Below are 26,277 nucleotides of genomic sequence, written 5' to 3'. Positions count from 1 at the left end.
ACATGGGAGAGAGGGGGAGAATCTATTCCCAAAATTTGTCCTTTGACCTCTGCATATGCACCATGGTATGCATGCCTACCCAAATAAAAATGTAATAAGTGTGTATTAGAAGAAGGAGGAGGAGGAGGAGGAGGGGGGGGAGGAGGAGGAAGAGAACTAAAAGAATCCTACAACTAAAGCCTTGGTTGTAGCTCCTTTGCCTGTGGGTGTTTTGCCTGCATGTGTGTCTTGTGCTATGTATATACTGGTGCTCAAGGAAACCAGCTTGTCAGGTGTCTCCGAGCTGGAGTACAGACAGTGCTGAGCTGTGATGTGTGTGCTGGGACTTGAACCCCTGTCCTCTGGGAGAGCAGCCATTGCTCTTAAGCCCTGGAGCCATCTCTCCAGCCTCCTGCTGTAGTTCCTGTTGTTGAAAACCATGTAGACCATGGCTGACATCCAATTTCTAAGGGGCTCACAGCAGACTATCACAGTGATACCACACCCCTCCAAACCTGCACTGCATCATGTACGGTCACACAGCCTTGGTCACGCTTCAGCTCCCATCAACTCTGTGTCCACTTGGGGCTGGGCTGCTTGTCTGCTACACTTGCTTCTGTAAGGCCGACAGCCACAGGCAGTAGGTAGCCAGGGGTGCAGGCCACCCAAGTCACAGGCAAACCTTTCTGCCTGTTTCTGTCCAGCCCTGCGTCGTGCACAGTCTGCTTCAGTCCTGCCTTGGGGTCTGTCTTGCAACGTGCTCATCAGCATCATCAACCTTCCCTTCCACCCCACCTCCAAGCTGTTTCCAAATCCCGTAATTCCAGACAGAATGAAAGTTCTTGAACATAGTGCAGAGGTCTCGAGTGTTCTCCACCTGGAGCCTCTGATTGTTAATGTTCCACCATGGTCTCTGGGCTCTCTCTACTTTTTTTTTTTTTTTTTTTTAATTTCAATTTCAAGACAGGGGTTCTTTATTTAGTCTTGGCTGTCCTGGAACTGGAACTAGCTTTGTAGATCGGGCTGGCCTTGAACTTCACAGAGATCCACCTGCCTCTGCCTCTGCCTCTGCCTCTGCCTCTGCCTCTGCCTCTGCCTCTGCCTCTGCCTCTGCCTCTCTGCCTCTGCCTCTCTGCCTCTGCCTCTCTGCCTCTGCCTCTCTGCCTCTGCCTCTCTGCCTCTGCCTCTCTGCCTCTGCCTCTCTGCCTCTGCCTCTCTGCCTCTGCCTCTCTGCCTCTGCCTCTCATGGGATTAAAGGCTTGTATCACCACCAGGCTTTTCTCTATTCTCAGTATATATATTGATAAAATGCTGCATTTTTATTTTTATTTATTTATTTATTTATTTTTGTTTGTTTGTTTTTTCGAGACAGGGTTTCTCTGTGTAGCCCTGGCTGTCCTGGCACTCACCTTTGTAGACCAGGCTGGCCTCGAACTCAGAAATCTGCCTGCCTCTGCCTCCTGAGTGCTGGGATTAAAGGCGTGCGCCACCACGCCCGGTTAATGCTGCATTTTTAAAAATGTCATCTACTACAATCTTTATTCAAAATTAATAAGCTGTCCTAGCAATGTCCTTGACAGCAAAGGAAAGAATGTTTTGTTTTGTTTTGTTTTGCTGGCTCAGGATCACAGCCTGTCTGTTAGAGCAGCTTCAGGTATGCAGGGAAATTGTTATGTCAGCCCAGGCTGTCATCTCAGCATTCAGGAGGAGGTGTTAGTGTTCAGAGTTCAGGATCACATTCAGCTACACAAGGTAGGAGGCTAGCCCAGGCTACATGAGAGACACTGTCTCAAAGATCCACAAGGGAAGGAAAGGCAGGAAAAGATAGCTTAGCAGAAATAGGATCCCCATACTGTGTGAGTACACACCCTTGTACCTCTGTACCTGGAGCAACTTACACCTGCATGGGCCCCTGTTCGGCCATACACCAGACTGACTGAGGACACTCAGCGACCACCCCAGGGCTGGCAAGGCAGATTGGTCCTCCTGTTTTACTTTCTAGGTGTTTTGATGCATCCATGATGACAGTTCCCACTGTGACAGCATAAGATGCTCTGTCCCCTAAAAATCCCACTGCCTTATCACTCCCTCACACACAGCCCGCAAGCCTTCTCAGGCCAGAGAACCTTATCGATCGGGAGGGACACTCACCCTTGTCATCTCTGTGTGCTCAGAGCTCACTTTTGAGTGCCATGTTTTTGTCTTTCTGGTTTTGTCCTCTTTAATCGAACCTGGTTGGTGTCTTTACCCTGTTGTCTTTCACTGGCAGATTCGGAAGAGGAACGTCACTTTCATATGACGTCAGCCTCACTTTTTGTTCAAGGCAATGCCCTACGTTTATTAGAGAATTTATGTCCAAGAAGTCAAGACGTCGTCCTTTAATGATCTGGGGCTGAATGGGTAAAGGGCTTGTTAGCTGGGAAAGGACCTGGGTTCCATTCCTAGCACAATGTAAAAGCAGGAGTGCTCATGCATGCCTGTAACCCCATTACTTGAGAGGTGGAGGCTGGAGAAACAAGTAACCACGGCCTGCCTTATTGTCAATATGCACACTACCTTGAAATGTCCTATAGTTAAGGGAAGGGTTGGACTTGGGACAGGAAAGTCCCGCTGACATATGACAAAGCCACAAAAGGCTGTGAGTTTGTTTGTTTGTTTCCTTTTGGCTTTTTAAATTGTTATTTATTTATTTATTTATTTATTTTATGTATGTGAGTATACTGTAGCTGTACTGATGGTTGTGAGCCTTCATGGGATTGCTGGGAATTTTAATTCAGGATCTCTGCCTGCCCCCACTCGCTCCAGCTTATTTATTTATTTATTATTATATGTAAGTACACTGTATCTGTCTTCAGACACACCAGAAGAGGGCATCAGATCTTATTATGAATGGTTGTGAGCCACAATGTGGTTGCTGGGATTTGAACCTCAGAATCTTTGGAAGAGCAGTCAGTGCTCTTAATGGCTGAGCCATCTCTCCAGCAACTCCTTTTGGTTTTTGAGACAGGGTTTCCCTATATAACAGCCCTGGCTATCCTGGACTCTCTCTATAGACCAGACTGGCTTTGAACTCTGAGAGATGTTTGTTTCTGCCTCCTGAGTGCTGGGACTAAGAGTGTGCCCCACACCATGTCTAGCCACCTCAGTCAGAATTCTTAGCACTACACCATTTTGAACCCTGCCTGACACATACAACTTGCCTGATGAATATAGTACTGGGTGTTGCAGGATATTTGCCCACAGCATGAACCCCGAGATTGTGTTGTTTACTGGAAACCCCGGTTTTTAGTTGTGGTATGGGTTCACCTTAGCACACACCTTTAATCCCAACAATGAAGGTAAGGTTAGTTTGTAGGAGGAAGCAGCCATGTTTGAAAGGGATGTCTAATTGAAGGGCAGACAAAGTGAGGAATCAGAGAAAGATCTGACAAAATACGGAGAGGAACTACTTAAGGGGCAGTGGAGAGAGAGAGGAGACAGTTCTACCAGGAGAGCCTTTTATTTATTTATTTACTTATTTATTTAATGTAATATGTGAGTACACTGTACCTGTACAGATGGTTGTGAGTCTTCATGTGGTTGCTGGGAATTGAATTTTAGGACCTCTGCTCGCTTGTTCCAGTCAACTCCACTTGCTCCGGCCCAAAGATTTATTTATTATTATAAATAAGTACACTGTAGCTGACTTTAGACACACAAGAAGAAGGCGTCAGATCTCATTATAGGTGATTGGGAGCCACATGTGGTCGTTGGGATTTGAACTCAGGACCTTCGGAAGAGCAGTCAGTGCTCTTAACCCCTGAGCCATCTCTCCAGCCCTTTGTTTGACTTTTTTTTTTAAGTATGTGTAGATGTGTGTATTTACATGTGTGTTCATGTGAGTACAGGTGTTGGGGCTGGAGAGATGGGTCACCCAGTCAGGAGCACTGACAGCTCTTGCAGAGAGAAGCCAGCTTGAATCAGCTGAATCAGTCAGTTTGGAGAGGAGTTTGATCCACAACAGCTGAGCTGAACCAACCAGCTAGAGTTCAGAAAGAACAAACAAGGGTGAACTTATTCAGCAACAAGTCTTAGAGGCTGAAAATATTCTAGACATATATTAGATTGTGCAGAAGCTAGAAGCTTCCAGGACTAGCCCTAGTTTGGCAGACAGAGGCAGTAAGTCTCAGAGACAACAATTTCATCAGGAGAATAAAGGAACACTTTTACAAATGGGTTTCTTTAAATGTGATTTTAGACATAACACTCCCTAGAACCTGCTGGAGCGCCAGAGGGATCGGGGAACTTTACCTTTAACTCGGCACAACTGTGCCATCAATTCCTGCCATAGATCATCACTGCTCTCAATCCTGGCCTGAAAACCCTCTGCGGTGGGCAACCGTTGATGCAGGCCTGACCGGTTAAAGAGGTTCGTGACTGGCCACAGCGATGAGAACATGTGTGAGGCATTTCTAGCAATCCCTCCGATGCCAGTTAGTTTTTGTCAACTTAACACAAACCCAGACATACTTGGGGAGAAGAAATCATAACTGAGGGAATCCCTCCCTATAGGGGACTGGCGAGATGGCTCAGTGGAAGGTGGAAAGATGAATGGTAGAGGTGGAGGTGGGGGAGGCTGCTGTGAAGTGAGCTGTCTCCTGCTGCTGAGAAGGAGCACTGTCTGTTGTGGAGGAGTGTTCTCTGTTGCTGGAGCACTATCCTGCTGCTTTCTGCTGTGGCAGAGTGCTGTCTGCTGTGGAGGAGCGCTGTCTACTGCTGGAGCATTGTCCTGCAGAGAAGGAGGAGGAGGAGGGGGAGGAGGAGGAGCACTCTTTCCTGCTGCTGGAACAGTGTCCTGCTGTTGCAAAGGAGCACTGTCTGCTGCGGAGGGCTGTCTCCCAGATATGAACACAAGATCAATTCAACAGACTCAGTCAACATTCCAGTAGACAGCATAAGTGCACTCAGTGAGGTTGGGAAGAAAATAAAGGGGTGGGGGAGGGACTGCTGGGTGTGTCGGGGAGGGAGAGAAGGGTGCAGTTGGGGTGGGTATAATCAATTAGACGAGTATAATATGCTCAAAGAATAAGTTAAAAAATTAAGAAAAAGCCGGGCGTGGTGGCGCACGCCTTTAGTCCCAGCACTCGGGAGGCAGAGGCAGGCGGATTTCTGAGTTCGAGGCCAGCCTGGTCTACAAAGTGAGTTCCAGGACAGCCAGGGCTACACAGAGAAACCCTGTCTCGAAAAAACCAAAAAAAAAAAAAAAAAAAAAAAAATTAAGAAAAAACTTCAATAAATGAAGTTTTTTTAAAAAGGTAGTTTTAGGGAGAATCCAGGTTCAGTTTCCAGCACCCACACAGCAGCTCACAAAATGTCTGTAATTCTGGCTCCTTCTGGCCTCCTTGGCTACTGCACATGCACATGGCGTGCAGACACACATGCTAATAAAGCCCTCATATTCATAAGAATATATGGCAATAAAATAATGTTTTGGGGGATGTTACAGAATTCTTGTGTTTGTTTGTTTGTTTTGTTTGTTTTCTTTTCTCAGAAAGTATCTCACTGCGTAGATTTGGCTGACCTAGAGCTTGCTCTCATATAGGTCTTCCTGTCTCCCCAGTGTTGGAATTAAAGGCCAGTACACCTGGCTCTTATGGAATTATTTTATTTTATTATTATTTTTTATTTATGTATGTAAGTACACTGTCACTCCCTTCAGACACACCAGAAGAGGGCATCAGATCCCACTACAGGTGGTTGTGAGCCACCATGTGGTTGCTGGGAATTGAACTCAGAACCTCTGAAAGAGCAGTCAGTGCTCTTAACCCCTGAGCCAGCTCTCCAGCCCTTTGTTTGATTTTTTTTTTTTTTTTTTTTTTTTTTTGGTTTTTCGAGACAGGGTTTCTCTTTATAGCTCTGGCTGTCCTGGAGCTCACTTTGTAGACCAGGCTGGCCTTGAACTCAGAAATCCGCCTGCCTCTGCATCCCGAGTGCTGGGATTAAAGGCGTGCGCCACCACGCCCGGCGATTTTTTTTTAAAGTATGTGTAGATGTGTGTATTTACATGTGTGTTCATGTGAGTACAGGTGTTGGGGCTGGAGAGATGGGTCACCAGTTAGGAGCACTGACTGCTCTTGCAGAGGATCCATGTTCAGTGTCCAGGACCCAAATAGCAGCTTATAACTGTCTGCAACTCCATGGATCCAATGCCCTCACACAGACAAAACATAAATGCACATAACATTTAAAAATTTAAAGTAATAGTAATAATAATAATAATAAATAGGAGTTCAGAGGCACTGGATCCCTGGAGCTTGATTTACAGATGATTGTGAGCCTCCCAGAGCCTACATGGTATCTGACAACCTTTTGTTCAGGCCCAGCCAATCTGGAAGATCAGGAAGCCAGGGAGCCATCTCTCCAGCTCTATTGTGGAGTTATTGATGAATACATGTGATCCTCAGGAATATGTGGTTAGTATATCACTTCAATGTATATGAAAATATTAATACCATCATTCTGGGAATCTGGGACACCTTAAACCCTCAGAAGAAAAGATGGAACACTCTGGCATTTACTCAACTCCTACCTTCCAGAGTTTCGTGGGCACTGTGTGTAAAATGCTTGTGTCTACACCTTTATCCAGCGCATATATTTAAGGTAAATCTTCCCTGCACAGACATGTCTGTGTTGTGTGTGTACTTATTGAAATAGCTTATCCTTTCCTGGAACTCTGCACAGAATACTAACTTAAGGGCTTGGTGACTGACTGAGCAGTTCCCTTTCTGCAGGTCAAGGGAACTTTCACTGGATCTCCGATCTGTGCGAGTCACTTTCCAACCATCTTCTCTTTAATCATCACCATTATGTAAATGAGGAAAGAGAAGCCCAGAGGGATGAAGCACACGCCCCAAAGCACGGAAGATTTACTTCCTGGTACACTCAGGGCTCCAAATCAGGCTAGTTGCCTCCTCCGCTGACCCGCTGCAATCCACAGCTTCCCAGGAAAAGTGGGGCAGATGTTGGCTGCCCCATCACAGCCTTCGTCTTCAAAGATGCCATTAAAATGTGACATAGGTGTGGAGCTCTGAGGACAGATCCTGAAGCTTGCATGTGACATGCTCAAAGCCACGCCCCCTCTTGCCAGGTAGGCACTTGTTGATCTGAGAGGAGGTCGCCACAGCCTTGAAGCCTCAGCACAGGCATGGCGACCCTGCTCTCTGATTAGACCTCCAAGGCTCGTCTGGAGTTCAAGAGTTCTGGCGAGATTAAAGGAAAGCGTTTCATTCACGTCTCACACCCTAGATAAGGGAGGGGTTCTTTTCTCTCTCTTCAAGCTCTCCACCGTCTTAGAGGCAGCTGTGAGATTAAGATCAGATCTTCTCAGGGAGTTTTAATCTGGCTACTGCTGGGTGCTGAGTCAAAGCCACAGTAAGACAGAGATTCCTCAGCCTGTGTCGCTGGGAACGTGCAGGAAGGCAGGTAGGCTGCCTCTGCCTCTGCTGGGCGGGAGCTGTTGGAGCCTTCGGCTGATAAACGAATCCTATTCATAGGAAAGTTGCCGGGGTAGTTCGTGCTTGGCTCCTGTCATAACGCAGTCATTTCTTCTGCCCAAACAAGTTGCTTTATTTAGGTATGAATTGACTTAGCTTGGCCAAACATGCTGATCAAACCTAGTCTGAAGTCAACAGAAGTAGGCCAGGAGTGGAGACGGAATAGAAGATGTGTCTGAAGTCCAGAGGCTTGATTAATCACGCGAAGGGTGAGTCCCTCGCCTTCTCTCAGATGCTGGTCAACACAAAACAGGACAACCATGGCAGGTTTGATCAGTTACGATGAGGCTAACACACAGTGGTGCTGAATATAGACTCAGGCGAGATAGACTATAGTTACTGTAACAGGCCCCAGGCTTTAGCACAGCTGACTCCATGGTGGAAAGACCATTCAGCCTGTAGAATTCAGCACGTAGACAGCACCACCTGCCAAAATGGAAACAAAGACCTAATCCATCAAAGTTCTGTAGTTCTGGGAAAGCCTCGAAATGTACTGACCTTGCTTTTTGGCTTCTGTAGCTCTGCTTCTGGCTAGTGTTCTTGCTAACTGAGGTGTGTCAACCCAGGATGTGATTTCGTGCTTAAAAGCTCATCATGAGAAAGGCTCAGTGCTACACTGGGATCGTGAACATCCAGTATAGTTGTCAGAACACTAATAAAGGCTATATTGCCTTAAACCCATATCCAAGGAGTCTTATCCAATGCATAGACCCCACAACAGTTATCAAATTTCTATTTTGTGAAAAAAACCAAACAAATAAAAAACAACAAAACAAAAACAAACCACCAATAACAACAACAACAACAAAAACCCCGTGTGCTTTGAAAACAGAAGAGGGCCAGGGCTATAAATCAGCTGTCAAGAGCTTGCCTAGTGTGCCCAAGGACTTGGGTTTGATGCCTATAAAGATGGTGGGGAGGGAGGAGACCAGTGTGGACTCCTGGCATCAACATCCCGCATCAGGAGGAAGAATAAAGCAAGTCGCTGAAGACCCATCAGGGAAGGGCAGAGGGACCTTGAAGGATGGTACCACCACCTCACACTGGTGAGGCAGGCAGCGCATGGCGGCTCCAGCCTGGGGAGAGAATCACTGGGCAGAACGCAGGCATGCAGGAAAGGAACTTGACCAGTCTCTTCTCCCTCCTGCTGGAGGAAGATCACAAGTCACAGCTAGGGCTAACAGGAAAACACCAGGGGATCCCAGAATCCCACTGGCTCTGGAACATAAGTACCTACGCCCACTCTCCGGTGATTTCTTCCCACACAGCATCCTCCTTCATAGACATTCATAGGAAATCCCTGACTGAAGGAGTCCCCTCACCCCAGTGGTGCAGGAAGCAGGGCTGGCACCACTTCCTGTAAGATCCCTAGGGCTCTGCCCTGAGAGTCATCAACTCTGTGATTTTAATGTCTCCAAGATAAAGACTACATAGGTCGGGGCTTTGCCCGTTCCCTAGAACACGCAGTGAGGTTAACCAGTAAAACAGGCTACTTTGTGGGTGCCAGGTTAATTCCAAAGACAAGGTTGTTGGAGCTATAGGTTACTCAGGTTGTAAGCATAAGTAACACATATATCACAGAGGATATTAGTAATGCCAGGTGTTAGCATTCTAAGCTCCACCCCACAGTTACCTGGCAACAAGGGCCCCCTCCTCTTTCTCTTGCTGTTCCTGCTCTGTCCTCTCCCTCCCCACTCCTCTCTCTCCATGTGCTCATGGCTGGCCTCTACTTCTCTACACTTTCTCTCTGCCTTTCTCTGCCTCTATTACCCTCTTAACGCTCCTCCCCATGCCCCGAATGAACTCTATTCTATACTATACTGTCCTGTGACTGGCTGGTCCCTCAGGGAGAAGGGATACCTTAGCATGGGCCCTCGGAGGTACCACCTTCCCCCACATCTCACCACACATCCACCAAACATATCCCCTCCTCTCTTTATTTTTTTTATAAACACATCACAAGGCAGGCACAGGAGGCCAAGAAAGGATCTGTAAGTTGGGCATGGCAGGGCACTTCCATAAGCCCATACTTAAGAGACAGACATAGGAGGATCCCTGCCAATTGCCTGGTCTACATAGTGAGTGCCAGACCAGGCAAGGCAAAATAGCAAAATACTCTGTCTCTGAAACAAACAAACAAATAAACAAACAAACTTAAGTGGACTTACTGGGTGAAATATGTAATAGAGGTCACAGTGGGTGGTGACAGTTTATCATTTTCTAGGTATATACCAGGATTGCCTGCCCTGTGTACACTTACTGTGTCTCACCACGCAGTCTGGGGCTGGCCTAGAACTTGTGACCATCATCCTTCATCCTGCCTCCACCTTCTGAGTGCTGCACTGGCTGGGGTGTGTACCCTGACCCCTGACTTCTGCCTTTCCTATTTGAACACAATTCGTCCCCACAGAAACCATGAGGTATGGACTATCCTTTCTGTTGTACAGACATGGAGGCACAAGAGAGTTTGGGTAAACTCTGAAGGCAGAGGTAGAATTTAAAGGTGGCTATTCTGTTTGGAATCAATCAGGGGTTCACATACATGAACAAGATCAAGTAGAGAAGAGGAAGAGCAGAGGAACCAAGGTCTGGATGAGAGTCTGTGGTGTAGCAGGGAAAGTAAACAGAGGAGAGAGAATGTTTCCAGTCGATGGTGCTAACAACCTGGAAAGTTGAGAATTTCCAGACCGACAAGGCTCAGAGCAGCCTAAAGGAGGCAGATAAGGAAAAGCCCAAATCCAGACACACGCTATGAGGGTGACCACAGGGATCTAGACACTGAATGTGTTTGTCTCTCTGGTTTTCTCGTCTCCTGAAAGACCAGGAAGAAAGCTAAAAGGCTCAAAGAATATGTGTTAACAACGGTGACAAACAGCCACAGTTATTGGCTGACAGACTGAAAGCCACGGGAGCCAGAAGACAACAGAGTGATTTCCTTTTAAAGCCCGGATGTGTCACTACCACTTTGGAACAGTGCCTCTGTACGCAGTGGCTTTTGACAGAGATGCTGGACGCAGTCATGGGAAGGGGAGGCTGATGCTGAGGACGGTGTAGTGGGGAAGTAAGGAACTCACTTCCTGTTGTGAGTTCCATCCTCAACACAGAGGAAGGAAATTCGAATCAAGTAAAGAGAAAATCAGTCAAATCAAAATCATACGGAAGTCTGTTCTCCAAACGGAGTCGTCGTCGTCGTCGTCGTCGTCTTCTTCTTCTTCTTCTTCTTCTTCTTCTTCTTCTTCTTCTTCTTCTTCTTCTTCTTCTTCTTCTTCTTCTGCTGTTTCCTGTTGCAAGTGATGAGGGGATTTAAAAACACTGTTGCGTTCATTTATTTAATGTGTGTGCATGCATGTGCACGCCTTGGTGTATGTGTGGAGGTCAGAGGACAACATGCAGGGGGTGGCTCTCTCCTTCCACCGTCTGTGTCTTGAAGATCAAACTCAGGTTCTCTCATGTGGCAGCAGATCCCTGTATCTGCTGAGCCATCTCGCTAACTCCCAATAAGAACTTTTTACTCCACTTTCCATATATCTGAGCCCAGGTGGATTTATGGTTCAGCTCCTTCCAAATCCCCTTCAGTCATTCTCTTGGAGCATCTTCCTGCCAGCCCTATGCCCTTGCTGCCTATTGCCACAAAGCTGTAGTGGAGCTGATATAACACCAGCTGCATTTTCTTCAAGCTTTTCCCTCAGAGAGCTGGCATGTTTTCAAGTGCTCTTGGTTTCGTTAGTGAGGTTTTTACTGCCCCAGCTGATGGGACAGCCTGATCTGGCCATCATTCCATGTTTTAGAATGTTGAGCCCATTCCCATTTCCCTGGGTTTTCCCCATAGCCTTTGCAGTCCCCGAGACACTGCCTGCCCTCTGGTTTCAGAGCAATAGTCACAATGGGTGTGGGCAGGCGTGGGCAGCAAGCAAGAAGAAAATGGCCTGGTGGGAAGGCAGCTGTAGCAAGATATTTTTTAAATAGCTTAAGATAACTACCCTAGAGTTCTATGCCCAGAGAAAATATCCTTGAACTAGACTGAAACTGAACAATAACAACAAAAAAGTATTACCCTTTTCCAAACATAAACCCAAGAGAGCTGGCATGAATAGACCTGCACAGAGGGAGCGAATCAGCCATGTACTACTTAAGTAGGAGAAAATGAAGTTCCAGGTGGAAGACCACAGCTGGAAGAAGAACTATGCCCGGAGAGCATTGTGCTAAATGAAATAAACCAGGCTAAGAGATAAATAATGTGTGTTCTTACCTGCCCTTGGGATAAAAAACACATTACATCCAGGGAGGGAGAATGAAATGGTGATGGATGCCAGGGGCTGGTTCTGGTTCTATGGTTTCAGTTAGAGGGGGGAGGAAGGCTGAAGAGACCTAGTGTGTAAGGTAGTAACTGTGGCTGACAGCATTCTATACAGCCTAAGTCTGTGTGGTCATGGACATGCTGAGTATCTTGCTTTTAACAAAAATGTAAAAGAAATAATGGGGGCTGGAGAGATGATGGCTCAGTGGTTAAGAGCACTGACTGCTCTTCCAGAGGTCCTGAGTTCAATTCCCAGCAACCACATGGTGGCTCACAGCCATCTGTAATGGGATCCAATGCCCCCTTCTGGTGTGTCTGAAGAGAGCAACAGTGTACTCACATACATAAAGTAAAGAAATAAAAATTAAAAGAAAAGAAATAGTGGAAGAGCAGTGGTTTGAATAAGAATGGCCCCATAGGCTCGTATATTTGAACACTTAGCTGTCAGGGAGTGGCGCTGTTTGAAAGGGTTAGAAAGTGTGGTCTTGTTGGAGGCAGTGTGTCTTTAGGAGTGGACTTGGAGATTTTAAAAGCCCATGCTGGGGGTTGTAGGCACACATTTTTCTCAACCTACTTTAATAAACATGCAACTTCTCCCCTCTAGCCTACCACTGAGAAGAAAAGCAATTAGGACACAGGGGAAGCCGGCCTGCTGAGAAATCGTTCTTTAAGGTGAGTCTAATCTGTGTTGACAAGATCGGCAGTTCATCCTCTAGCAAACACAAACTATGAATCAGCAGCTGCAGTCCAGTCTGCTTGGCAGTCACCACACACGAAGCAGCAAGGGCAGTTCAATCCAGAAAATCCAGTTTCTCTCTATGAAATCCCCACAAGCAGAGCTCAACAACAAAATGCAAGGCGAACCAATACACGAGAGCCATCCCCAAAGAATAGTGAGGTGGGCAAACCAAACCAATGCTCTAGCTCCCACTATCTGTGTGTGAGGTCATATTTATATTCCTTTATCACGCATCCTTTCACACGTCTGCTATAACAAAACATCCTTTCACCTGTGTGCCCCATCAAAACATCATTTGACATAACTGACTTTCCAAAGACACCGTAAATTTCCACTTTGGGGTGCCCAGAGTTTCTCTCTTCCTTCTGTCTGCAGATCGAGATGTAGAAATCTCAGCTTCTTCTCCATCATCGTGTCTGCCTGCATTCCACCATGCTTTCTGCCATGAAGATAATGCACTAAACCTCTGAAACTCTAAACTAGCCATGAGTAAATTTTTTTTTTTTTTTAATAAAAGTTGCCATGGTCATGGCTTCTCTTCAGACGAATAGAACAATGGACAAGACACATGTTGGTAACAGGGAGTTGGGTATGGCTCTGCCATGCTGCTTATTGGTGGAATGTGGACTTTAGGGCTTCAGATGAGGAAAGCAGCAGAAGACTTAAAGCAGGCCTTATGAGCCATACTAGTCGGAGCACAGGAGACCGTGGTGCTGAGTGCAGATGTGGATTGGGATGGCCTGGCTCAGAGGTTTCAGAAAAGAAGTTTATTAGTAAGTGACATAGAGACTGGTCTTGTGGTATCTTGTCAAAGAATGTGGCGCTGTCTGCCTTTGTCTAAAAAAAATCTACTTGAGGCTAAGTTGAAGAATTTTGAATTAATGGCACTGGCAGAGGAGATTTCAAGACAGTCTAATATTGACTGTATTCATGGTCACTCTTATGCAGATCCATAATGAAAAGGAGCAAACAGAACAAGGGAAAAATACAAGAAAAGGGACACCAGGAAGTGTGATGTGGGAGCCAAAGTCAGGGCTCAGGGAGGTAAAAGGCTTGAAGAAAAGTCTGATACTAGATAGAATAAAGACACTGGTGACCTTAGACAAGACCTTACCCAGCCAATCCTGCAGCTTGTGATAAGAAATTAAGACAATCTTAAGCGGTGAGGGAAACTGTTAGCAACACAAAGCAGATGTATGTGTAGTTAAATGATGGCCATGTTCCAGACCCAGCAAGCAGCAGAACTTGGCAGTGTTAGCCAACTGGTTCTTGCTTTAGAATCAAGGATAGAAGAAAGGGGTTGTGGAATCTTCCCCTTACGTCTAAGGAAAGTCACTAAAGCTAGGCATGTAGCAGGATGTCCCTGCATGAAGACCTAGAAAGGCCCATTCTGTGACTGTGAAGCCTGGATTGTGTTGAAGATACCGAGATGTGGGATACCTGCCAAAGAGATCTATCTGAAGAGCCTTTTGACATCAGGCACGGAGACGCGGAATTTGAAGTCTGCCCAGCTGGGTTTCTGGTCTTGCTTTGTCCAGTATTCCTCACTCCGTTCCCTTTCCTCCCTTTTGGAATGGCAATGTATATTCTATGCCATTCGATATTGGAAGTATGTGACCTGGCCTTTTGAGTTTGGTTTTACAGGGAGTTAAAAGGTTGCCATGAATCTTAGGGAGAGTCTTTAAACGTTTAAACCTTGTTAAGACTGTGAGAGAATGGGGACTTTTCAAGTTGGCCTGAATGTAATTTTGCATTATGATATGGCCTATGGAGGCCAGGAAGTGGAATATGGTGGTTTGAGTAAGAATGGACCTCACAGGCTCACAAACTTGATTGCTTACTCATCAGGGAGTGGCACTGTATGAAAAGGTCAGAAGGTGTGACTTTGTTGGGGGACTCATCACTGGGAATGGACATTGAGGTTTCAAAAACCCATGCCGGGTTCAGAGTCTCTCCTTTTACCTACAGATTGGGATGTGGAACCCTCAGCTACTCCTAGAACCCTCAGCTACTTCTCCAGCAGCATGCCTGCCTGCAGGCTGTGTGTCCCCCACCATTATGACATTATTGAGGTCCTTTAAACCTATAAGTTATCCATGACTAAATGCTTTCTTTATAAGAGTTGCTACATCATGGTTTCTCTTTACAACACTAGAAGAGGGAACTTGATAGAGGAATGAAGGGGCATTTTTACTAACACATAGAACACTCTCTGTTCAATCGGTAGGACCTCAAACTAACAGGGAGAAGAAAAAGGAACAACAGAAGCCCTATGTGTTTGAGAAAATCCAATCAATGTTGGTCACCTACACCGATCGTGAGAACAATAATATTAATGGAATTTGAAGCACAGAGAGGTACTTCATTTTTGAAGCAACACCAAAGTAAATGTCTTAAAACCGTCCTCAGGGACTGTCTTATCCACCAAGAGTGTAAATGTGCCAAGTACCACTGGGGTCTGAGGACACCAGGACTCCTGTTGTACTTGTTAGTGAAACTGCTGGTTGAATTTGGCAGCTTTGGCCATGTGGCTCTGACTTTAGAGTCCAGAATAGAAAGGACTGCTAGGACAAATGATGCTGGTGAGCTGGAGCTAAGAAATTAGTAGTGATTAAGAAGAGACCAGCATCACTGAGGTGAAATCTTCTGAGAAGTGTTTCCTGAGGGCATAAAGAAGCTGTGTTCCAGAGATAGCCAAGGTTGTACCTCGTGCTTCAGGTGGACTCAGTAATGTTAAGAGTCACCCAGGTGGTTCTGGTTTTGAAGGCATGAAGGGATCATGAAGAGCAGCTGAGGCTTGGCACTGTGAGAGGCCATGAAAGGGCACTGGTGAAGGTGCAGCCTTCACCAATCAACAGTTGCAGTTGATGGCCCAGAACTGAAGGGGTCATGCCAAGGAGTTGAGGCTTGGCATCATGAAGAGAGCCGATGAGAGGCTAATAGTGAAGCCTAGTTGCAGCAAAAGACTCCAGTGTATTGGAGATGCCAGTACCAGGGATGATCACCAAGAACAGCAGTGGCAGTGGAGTGAATCAACCTGAGCTTAGAGTGTACCGAGGGCAGAGCTGGAGAAGTGATGCCAGTTATTGAAGGAGCCCAGAAGATCATGTGTGGATCTCAGACATTGGAACAAGAAGCTGTGAGGTTGAAGTTGACTTGGGGACCCCAAGATGTTTGAGATGCCACAGCCATGGGCTATCTGTTGAGGAATGTGGCTAACAGGGAATGGAACCTGCCCAGGAGAAAGAAGTTTGGAGATCTGAAGTTAAAAGGATTTGGAGATCTGAAGACCACTTTGACATCAGACCTGGAGATGCAGAGTTTGGAGTTTGCCCAGCCGATTTCCTGTCTTGGTTTGGGGATTATAGTTAAGTGACTGGATGAATCTCAGAAGAGACTTTGAACTTTGGACTTTTAAAATTGTTGAGACTGCTATAGACTGTGGGGACTTTTGAAATTGGACTAAATGTATTTTGCATTATGCTATAGCTAGGTTTGTCCCCCATAGACTCATATGTTTGAACAACTCTATGGGGGCCAGGGAGTGGAATGTGATGGTTTGTATATGCTTGGCCCAGGGAGTGGCACTATTAGCAGGTGTGAGCCTGTAAGAATAGGTGTAGCCTTGTTGGCGTAGGTATGTCACTGTGGGTGTGGGTTATAAGATACTAGCTATCTGGTAGCCAATATTCTGCTAGCAGCCTTCAGATATAAAGATGTAGACCTCTTAACTCCCCCTGCACCATGCCTGCCTGGATGCTGCCATGTTCCTCCCTTGATGATAATGGACTGAACCTCTGAACGTGTAAGCCAGCCCCAATTAAATGTTGTCCTTTATAAGACTTGCCTTGGTCATAGTATCTGTTCACAGCAGTAAAACCCTAATTAAGACAGAAGTGAAGACTTAAAAAAGGGTAATCAAAGAACAGGGTGACAGACTTAAACTGGATATGTCACTGACTGCATTAAATATAAATGAAATAACTTGTCTGGTTAAAATAGAAGACTACATGGGTCAGCAAGATAGCTCATCAAACAATGGTGCTTGTTGCCAAGACTGAGGAGGTGAGTTTGATCCCCAGTAACAACATGATGGAAGAAGAGAGTTGAATCCTTGAAGTTGTTCTCTGATCTCTATGTGTGATGAGGCATGTACACACACACACATAAAAGGGAAAAAATTTAAGTTCCCCTCACCCATTTCTAGTCAGCTTTATTTCATGCCAATATAGAGGTTGAACAAAGTATGGAAATTGCTTAAAATACTGCTAATGCCTCAAAAAAAGCCAAAAACCCCAAACACCCTAGATAACCATCCCTCAAACAACAGCAACAAAACCAGACGGACATATATACAGAATAGAGAAAACCCAGTGTCTTAGTTAGGGTGCTGTGAACAGATACCATGACCAAGGCAACTCTTATAAGGACAACATTTAATTGGGGATGGCTTACAGGTTCAGAGGTTCAGTCCATTATCATCAAGGTGGGAGCATGGCCACATCCAGGCAGGCATGGTGCAGAAGGAGCTGAGAGTTCTACATCTTTATATGTAGGCCAGTAGGAGAAGACGCTTCCAGGCAGCTAGGATGAGGGTCTTATAACCCACACCCACAGTGACACACCTACTCTAACAAGGCCACACCTCCAAATAGTGCCACTTCCTGGGCCAAACCATCACACCCAGCTACATCTTTGTTTGTCCTCTGTCTTTCCTCCCTCCCTCTTCCCTTATTCCTTTTCTTTTACAACTTCATATATATGTATTTGGATAATATTTCTCACACATCATCCTTGCTTGTTCCTGTTCACCTCTTCTACCTCCCTCCCCTTTTTTCTTCCCTTCCTACTTTCGTGTCTTCTTGTGGAGGCCTACTATGCTTTGGGTGGGAGTTATTTACTTGACCAGGGACAATTTACCAGTGACAGCATCATTGAGAAATAGAAACACCCCCCCCCCCAGCCACACTCAACCATTAACTTTCTATAGCTCCTCAGAGCAGAGTGAGTCCTGCTACCCGGATTGGCTTTGAACTCATGATCTGAAGTGATCCTCCTGCCTCAGCCTCCTCTGTAGCTAGGATGATCCATCACATGTAGCCCAGACTGGTCTTGAACTCATGGTGTAGCCAAGGATGATCTTGAAATTCTGATCCTCTCATCTCTACCTCTAAGGGGCTGGAAACCAGGAGTCATGGCATAAAGTGTACAGTTTAAATGAGTTTTATGTGCAAAGTATAAGAATACAGTTAAAAGACATTGAAAGATTTACTGTGTAAAATCCTTCCCCCATAAGTGGTATCCATTTTAATTTGTATAAACTTGATTCTAAAGTGAAAATGATTGAAAATGGGTGATTGGTTGACCACTTGCCTTGCACACATGAGGATCTGAGTTCGATCCCCCAGAACCCATGTAAAAGAGGCCAGGAATGGTGGTGTGAACTTGCTAGTACAGTGACAGAGAAGCAGACAGGTAGATCCTTGGAGTTTGGTAGCCAACCAGCTTTGCCTAATTGATGAGTTCCAGGCCAGTGAGAAACTCTGACTCAAAAACTAGATGGATGGTGTCTGAGGACCAATACCTGGAGTTGTCCTCTGCCATACACGTACACGTACACGTACACATACACATACACACACACACACATACACATATACATACACATTCACATACACACACACACATACACACACATACACGTACACACACACACACACACGTACACAGACATACACACACACACATACACATACACACACACATTCACATACACACACACACACACATGGGCATATGCATGTGAGCATACATACACTTGGGCATATGCACATGAGCACATGTTAACACACAGGCATGTGCATATGAAAATATATACACATAGGCATGTGCATGTGAATACATAATACACATAGGCATGTGCCTGTGAGTATACATACACACATAGGCATGTGCACATGAGCACATATACACAACACACAAAATGTGAAAGCTCTTTTTTTTTTTTTTTTTTTGAGACAGGGTTTCTCTGTATAGTCCTGGCTGTCCTGGAACTCACTTTGTAGACCAGGCTGGCCTCGAACTCAGAAATCCGCCTGCCTCTGCCTCCCGAGTGCTGGGATTAAAGGCGTGCGCCACCACCGCCCAGCAATGTGAAAGCTCTTATTGGAGGAAAAGAAGGTTGTGGTTTTTAAAAATTATTTTGTATATGTGGCTGAGTGTATGTATGTGCATCACTGTGTGCTGAGCCTGCAGAGGTCAGAAAAGAGCATCAGATACCCTGGCACTGGAGTTACAGGATGCTGTGAGGTGCCACGTGGGTGCTGGACACACAACCTGGTCCTCTGGAAGAGCAATGTGCAGTTTAATTCACTTGAGGCACACTCCAGCCGAGAAGGTCTTGTCTTTGTTTGTTTGTTTGTTTGTTTGTTTGTTTTGTTTTGTTTTTTCAAGACAGGGTTTCTCTGTGTAGCTGTGGCTGTCCTGGAACTCACTTTGTAGACCAGGCTGGCCTGGAACTCAGAAATCTGCCTGCCTCTGCCTCCCAAGTGCTGGGATTAAAGGCGTGTGCCACCACCGCCCAGCAGAGAAGGTCTTGTCTTGTTTTGTTTGTTGTTGTTTTGTTTTGTTTTGTTTGTTTTTGTTTTTGTTTTCCCGAGACAGGGTTTCTCTGTATAGCCCTGGCTGTCCTGGCACTCACTTTGTAGACCAGGCTGGCCTCGAACTCAGAAATCTGCCTGCCTCTGCCTCCCGAGTGCTAGGACTAAAGGCGTGCGCCACCACGCCTGGCGGTCTTGTCTCAATAAAACAGTTTAAATTAATAGCAACACACACACACACACACACACACACACACACACACACTGCATTGAATATACATGATTTATTTGCAGCTCACCTGAATACATAGTTTCACTGTTCTCTCTGTGGCTAAGCTGTGCCACCAGATAAAATGTAACAGGACTTTGGCCAAGGTTAAAAGGCAGATAAGTGTCACTCAGAGAGGAGACCAGCACAGGATTTAAGGTTGATTAAAAATAGACAGAATGTAAAACAGGCACAGGAGGAGAGGAGGAGAAGAGAGAGCACAGAGTGATGCACAAGCCAACCAATTGCAGTATAGCTATTTTATGTGGCTTACCAGACGACTGTCTGCCATAGTTTCATGCTGTGGTGATGGACCCCTAGTCCTCCCCCATACAACTGCAATGCAGGAAGCTGGAGCATGCCTGAGGGCCAACCATCCAAGCCCCTAAGCTGACAGAGAGACCAGAGGAAGCAAAGGCATCTACTCCTCACAAGACCAAAAGCAGGCCTCGGAGGTTCTTTCCCAGTGTAGAGTGTTCCCATAAGGATGGCCCATTATAAGGTGGCCCATTGCCCACCTTAATGTAGCTGAAGGCTAGACAGGAGTAGGCTGACTGTGTGAATCTGCCTTTGCAGAGAGAGAAAGGGGACACACACACACACACAAACACACACGCAGGCACTAGTGCAGGTGCACATGCACATCCTGTGGGTGGAAGGGGGATAAATTATAAGAAGTAGATAATTTTCTAACACTGGATTTTCATGTACTTGTCTGACTAAATAAGCAGCCAATAATAATCCATATTCTTTCTTTATCAGTCAGAATATAAAAGATGAGAATGACTTTGAGCAAAGCTGAACTAGAACGCTGCCCTTAAAGGACTGCTCAGCTATTGATGACCTATATCTCCTTCGGAAGCTGCTCAGGCACTCTGTAAACTTGAATTTAGGAAGCATGGGGACTGGGTGGGCAACAGTGATGCATGCTGGTGATGGAGACAAAGGAAGCTTCAATTTGTTAGAAGCTTTGTGGACTGTTCCTTAGTTCACTTCTGCCCTAGTTCCTAGTTAGTATCTGCCCCATAAAAATAGATCAGGTGTAACTCTAGCAATATCCATTGTTCCATGGATACAATTCCTCCTGGTAAGGGAAAGAGCAGCTTACATAAGACAACAGCAAGTGTGGAAGCAGAGATGGAGAGAAAGTTGTGTCTGGGGAGACTGTAGCTCCCTGAAACTTTCCCCATGCTCTGCCTGTCTTTGGATCACATCACGCACTCTGATGTTAGGACCAGCCACTTCTTTGTGTCTTTGGTGCCTGGATCCTCAGCAATCCTGACTGGGATGGATTGACTTTCTCCTGATAACATTGGCTCCTGCATGTGGTCTACACTGTAGCATCGACAGCTAAGGGCCCCCAGGGTTCTCCCATGTTGCAGTTGATCCTACATCTACTCTGAAATAGCACCTATTTCCTTTGATAGTGGAGGTCAGATTGTGGCTGCACCCACCTGTTTGTTTAGTGTAGGCCTCCCAGTTTCTCACTGCAACAATGTTGATACTCCCAGGGTGTGTGTGTGTGTGTGTGTATGTATGTAATTGTGATGGTCTGTCACCTTTGTTGTGAATGTTTAGCAGTAACCTTGACCTTTACACACTGAGTGCTGGCTGCAACCCTATCTCCCAATTATAAAAAAAAAAAAACAAACAAACAAAAAAAACCCAACAATTTTCAGATGCTGGAGGTGGGAGTTTCCAGGAATAACCTGGGTTGTCCTTTTGGTAGGACTGCTGGGAAGATGCATCAGTCTTCTGTTCTTGCTGCAACAATCAGCTGCAGGTTTGTTTCTTAACAGAGCGCAGTCTTTCTCAGACAGTCCCTGAGGTTAGAAGTCTGAAAAGGACACTGAAAAATGGACGAGCATAGGACAAGTTCCTTCTTGCTCTTCTAGGAGAGGCTGGTCCTTACTTTTACTCTTTCCAGAGGGTTCTGACATTCCTTGACTTGCGCCCCAACTCTGGTAGGATCATCACTTAGACACTTCCCACTGTTGAATCTCTGGCTCCCTGGCCCCTTCCTTCTCTCTTAGGAGGACATTTTGTAATTGCATAGGGCTCGCTGGATGGTCCAAAGCAATATGTCCCCTCTACCCCCCCCAATATCTTTACTCATATTTTCAGAGTCACTTTTGGCACTGAAGTAACATATATATAAGCTTCTGGGGATCAGTGTGCGAACATCTCTGGGTACCATTACTTAAACAGGAACAATGGGGCACAATGAAGAGAGACCTTAGTAAGAAAGCAGCTGGATGTGGTGCCCCCCATCTTTAATTCCAGCGCTTGGGAGGCAGAGGCAGAGGCAGAGGCAGAGGCAGAGGCAGAGGCAGAGGCAGAGGCAGAGGCAGAGGCAGAGGCAGAGGCAGAGGCAGAGGCAGAGGCAGAGGCAGAGGCAGAGGCAGAGGCAGAGGCAGAGGCAGAGGAGGCAGAGGCAGAGGCAGAGGCAGAGGCAGAGGCAGAGGCAGAGGCAGAGGCAGAGGCAGAGGCAGAGGCAGAGAGGCAGAGGCAGAGGCAGGTGGGTCTTTGTCAGTTCAAGGCCAGCCTGGTGTATGTGGTGAGACTTCTGTCTTAAAGACAGAGAGAAAGATAAATAGAGAGTGGAGGAGGGGAGAGAGAGGGGAAGGAAGAAGAGGAAGAAGATGGGGGAAGAAGAAGAGGAGGGAGGGAAGGGAGAGAGGAAGTGAGGGGAGGGGAAAGAAGGGGAGAGAGGGAAGAGGAAGGAGAAAGAAGAGAGAGAAGAGAGAAAAGGGAGGGATGGAGGGATGAAGGGATGAAGGGAAGGAGGGGGAGAGAGAGAAAGAGATGAGGAGAGGAGAGGAGAGGAGAGGAGAGGAGAGGAGAGGAGAGGAGAGGAGAGGAGGGGAGGGGAGGGGAGGGGAGGAGAGGGGAGGGGAGGGGAGGGGGAAGGGGAAGAAGGTGAAGGGGAAGGAAGAAGGAGAAGGAAGAAGGGGAAGGGAAAGAAGGGAAAGGGGAAGAAGGCGAAGGAAGAAGGGGAAGGAGGAAGGGGAAGGGAAAGGAAGATGGAAAGGGGAAGGGGAAGAAGGGGAAGGAAGAAGGGGAAGAGGAGGGGAGGAGAGAGGAGGGGAGGGGAGGGGAGGGGGAAGGGGAAGAAGGGGAAGAAGGGGAAGGGGAAGAAGGGGAAGGGGAAGAAGGGGAAGGGGAAGAAGGGGAAGAAGGGGAAGGGGAAGAAGGGGAAGGAAGAAGGGGAAGGGGAAGGAAGAAGGAAAGGGGAAGGGGAAGAAGGGGAAGGGGAAGAAGGGGAAGGAAGAAGGGGAAGGGGAAGGAAGAAGGAAAGGGGAAGGGGAAGAAGGGGAAGGGGAAGAAGGGGAAGGAAGAAGGGGAAGGGGAAGGAAGAAGGAAAGGGGAAGGGGAAGAAGGGGAAGGGGAAGAAGGGGAAGGAAGAAGGGGAAGGGGAAGGAAGAAGGAAAGGGGAAGGGGAAGAAGGGGAAGGGGAAGAAGGGGAAGGGGAAGAAGGGGAAGGGGAAGAAGGGGAAGGAAGAAGGGGAAGGGGAAGGAAGAAGGAAAGGGGAAGGGGAAGAAGGGGAAGGGGAAGAAGGGGAAGGGGAAGAAGGGGAAGGGGAGGGGAGGAGAGAGGAGGGAAGGGGAGAGGAGAGGAGAGGAGAGGAGAGGAGAGGAGAGGAGAGGAGAGGAGAGGAGAGGAAGAATATAGAGCAATCCTAGTTCAGGGAGTGATAGCTCAGGTCCAAACTTGTGGATATGTCACCTCGGTGCCAAAAGTGACTCTGAAAATATGAGTAAGGATATGGGGGGCAGGGGGAACATATTGCCCTGGACCATCCAGTGGGCCAACTTGAAAACAAAGTCCAAATAGGACAGAGCAGCCACTCTGTGGGGCATTGTGACAACGCATGCCTTTTTCCTTGAGGGGACTTAGGCCTTACAGAGTCTAACTGATGGATCCACGTTATCTGGTGTGCTTTCATGGAGTTTTGATGGCCATTGCTTGGGAAGACAGCTGCACATTGTGCAGAATGGTAAACAGGAGATACTTTAAAACAATGCTGCTTTTTGTCTTACTGTAGGCTGGCTGGTGATGGCTGGGGTCATTGTGCTGTGGCATTCAGGGTTGAGTTCAGCGGGCTAGAATGTTGACGGATGGCTTCAGTTTTATACCTTGTGTCTCAGGGTGGGGTGGCTGTAGGGTTGGTTAGTCAAACCTTTCTGTCCAGTAAGGTAAGGACTCCATACATGGTGGAAACCGTTTTTAAGAGAGCTGCAGGGGAAAGTGCCTGGAGTTGGGCCAGCATTACATTCCCGGCATTGTCTCAGTTCAGCAAAGTTGAAAGGCCAGTTCAGTTTTAGAAGGAAGGGAACAGACTCCTCTTATGTAGGACATGTTAGATATGGTTAGAACCAAGACACAGCAGTGAAAGATGGTAGTAGCTTGGACTCAGTCAGTGGAGCCAAGGGAGAGTGATGTAATCTGAGTATGTTTTGTAATCTGAGTATGTAATCTGAGTATGTAATCTGAGTATGTAATCTGAGTATGTAATCTGAGTATGTCTGAGAGTAGAGCATATAGTCTGAGTGGGTGGTCACAAAAAAGCAACCGACTAGCGGCTTTAACACATGCTCATGGCCAGGCAGTGGTGGGACACTCCTTTAATGTCAGCACTCGGGAGGCAGATGCAGGTGGATTTCTAAATTTGAGGCCGGCCTGGTCTACAGAATGAGTCGAAAGATAGCCAGGGTTACTCCAAGAAATCCTGTCTTGAAATAAAAAAGTTTAGGTTATCTGTATGGTCATGTGCTGGTAGACTGTCTCTGTATGGTCATGTGCTGGTGGACTGTCTCTGGCTTGCAGATAGACACGTTTGCTCTTTCCACATTGTCTGTTTTTGGTGTTCCTGTATAGCAATTTATCTTTTAAAAAAGTTTTTAAAAAGATTTATTTTATTTATATGAGTACACTGTAGCTGTTTTCAGACACACCAGAAGAGGGCATCGGATTCCATTGCAGATGGTTGTGAGCCACCATGTGGTTGCTGGGAATTGAACTCAGGACCTTTGGAAGAGCAGTCAGTGCTCTGAACCGCTGAGCAATCTCTCCAGCCCAACTACTTATCTTTAATTAATTAATTTATTTTTAGACAATGTCTCACTGTGTGGCCAGGGCTCTCCTGGTATTTGCTTCCTCAGTGCTCATAATAAAGGTATATCTCACTATGCCTGGATTACTTATTATTTACTTTTGTTACATTTATTTGCTTTTCTATTATCTATTTGTGTGTGTGCACATGTATTTGTGGAGGCCCAAGGATAACTTTCTGGAGTCAGTTTTCTCTTTCCGTCATGTGAGTCCTGGAAATTGAACTCAGGTCATCAGGCTAAAAGGCAAGTAAGTGTCTTTATCCTCTGAGTCATCTTTCCGGCCCTCCTCTGTATCCATAGGGCAATCAATCAATCAATCAATCCTGGATTCAGGCCCCATCCTCAGGACCAGCTTAGTCTTCATTATCTTACAAACATCCTTGATCCAATATGCAGATTAGAGCTGCAGCACAATTCTGTGGAATAACAAAGGTATGCAAAGTGAAAGTAAAAGAAGCCAAATATGATGGTGATGTATATGTGTCTCTCTGTGTGTGCATTTGTGCTTGCAAATGAGATCAATAGATAGATACATAGATATATAGATAGTTACATAGACATATAGATAGATGATACATAGATAGATAGATAGATAGATAGATGATAGATGGATAGATAGATAGATGATAGATATGTAGGTAGATAGATTAGATAGATAGATGATAGATAGATAGATAGATAGATAGATAGATAGATATAGATAATAGATAGATAGATGATAGATAGATAGACAGACAGACAGACAGATAGATAGATAGATAGATAGATAGATAGATAGATAGATAGATGGATAGATATAGATGATAGATAGATAGATAGATAGATAGATAGATAGATAGATGATAGATAGATGGAAAGGTGATAGAGAGGTGGATGGATGGATTGATAGATGATAGATTGATAGGTAGGTAGGTAGATATATCTAGATGTACAGGTGATAGAGATAGATGGGTGGATCAATCGATTGATGATAGATAGATATAGATGATAGATAAATGACAAATAGGTGGGTAGATAGATATATAGATAGATGATAGAGTGACATCTCTATCTAGAGAAATGAATGGATGGATAAATAGATCAATAGATAATAGGTAGATAGGTAGATTTAGTAGATGGTGGATAGATGATATAGAGATGATAGGTAAATAGATCGGTACATGGACAGATGATAGACATAGATGGGTGGATCACTAGACAAAACAGATATCAACCATTAGAATAGGAATGAACTGAAACAGTGAATGCGGCTGAAGCCGTAGGTTGAGGGATACTAGTGTTTAATTTTAGACATGCTAGTTTTGAGAACTACACCAGACACTCAAGAAAAGATACTGAATAGGCAGTTTGATCCCATTGTCTTCTGGACTGAACATGTAGCATGGGCAACTGTTGCAGTGATCCTCCTGTTTCTGCCTTCCAAGTGCTGGGATTCTGGTTATGTGCCACCATGCCTGGCTTGCTCTTTAATGAATAACACAATTGCTGGAACACAACTGACATGCCAGAAAATTCCCATAGTGACAACTGGAGAGCAGATTTGTGTGACCACCACAGTCAACTTTAGAGCATTTTCACCATGCCCAAAGGAGGCCCGTGCCTCACAGCCCTTCCATGTCTCACAGCCCTGAGTGACCCCCACCAGGTTTGCTTATTGAATTATGCTTGGTCCTTTGGACTGGCTTCTTCCAGTTAGTTCACTTTCCTCCATGGCACAGCATGAAGGACACTCCTTTTAACTGCCAGAT

The sequence above is a fragment of the Mus caroli genome, unplaced genomic scaffold (genome assembly GCF_978045245.1).
Source record: "Mus caroli unplaced genomic scaffold, Mus_caroli_1 scaffold_10, whole genome shotgun sequence".
Classification (NCBI taxonomy): domain Eukaryota; kingdom Metazoa; phylum Chordata; class Mammalia; order Rodentia; family Muridae; genus Mus; species Mus caroli.
This window is presented reverse-complemented; position numbering follows the sequence as displayed.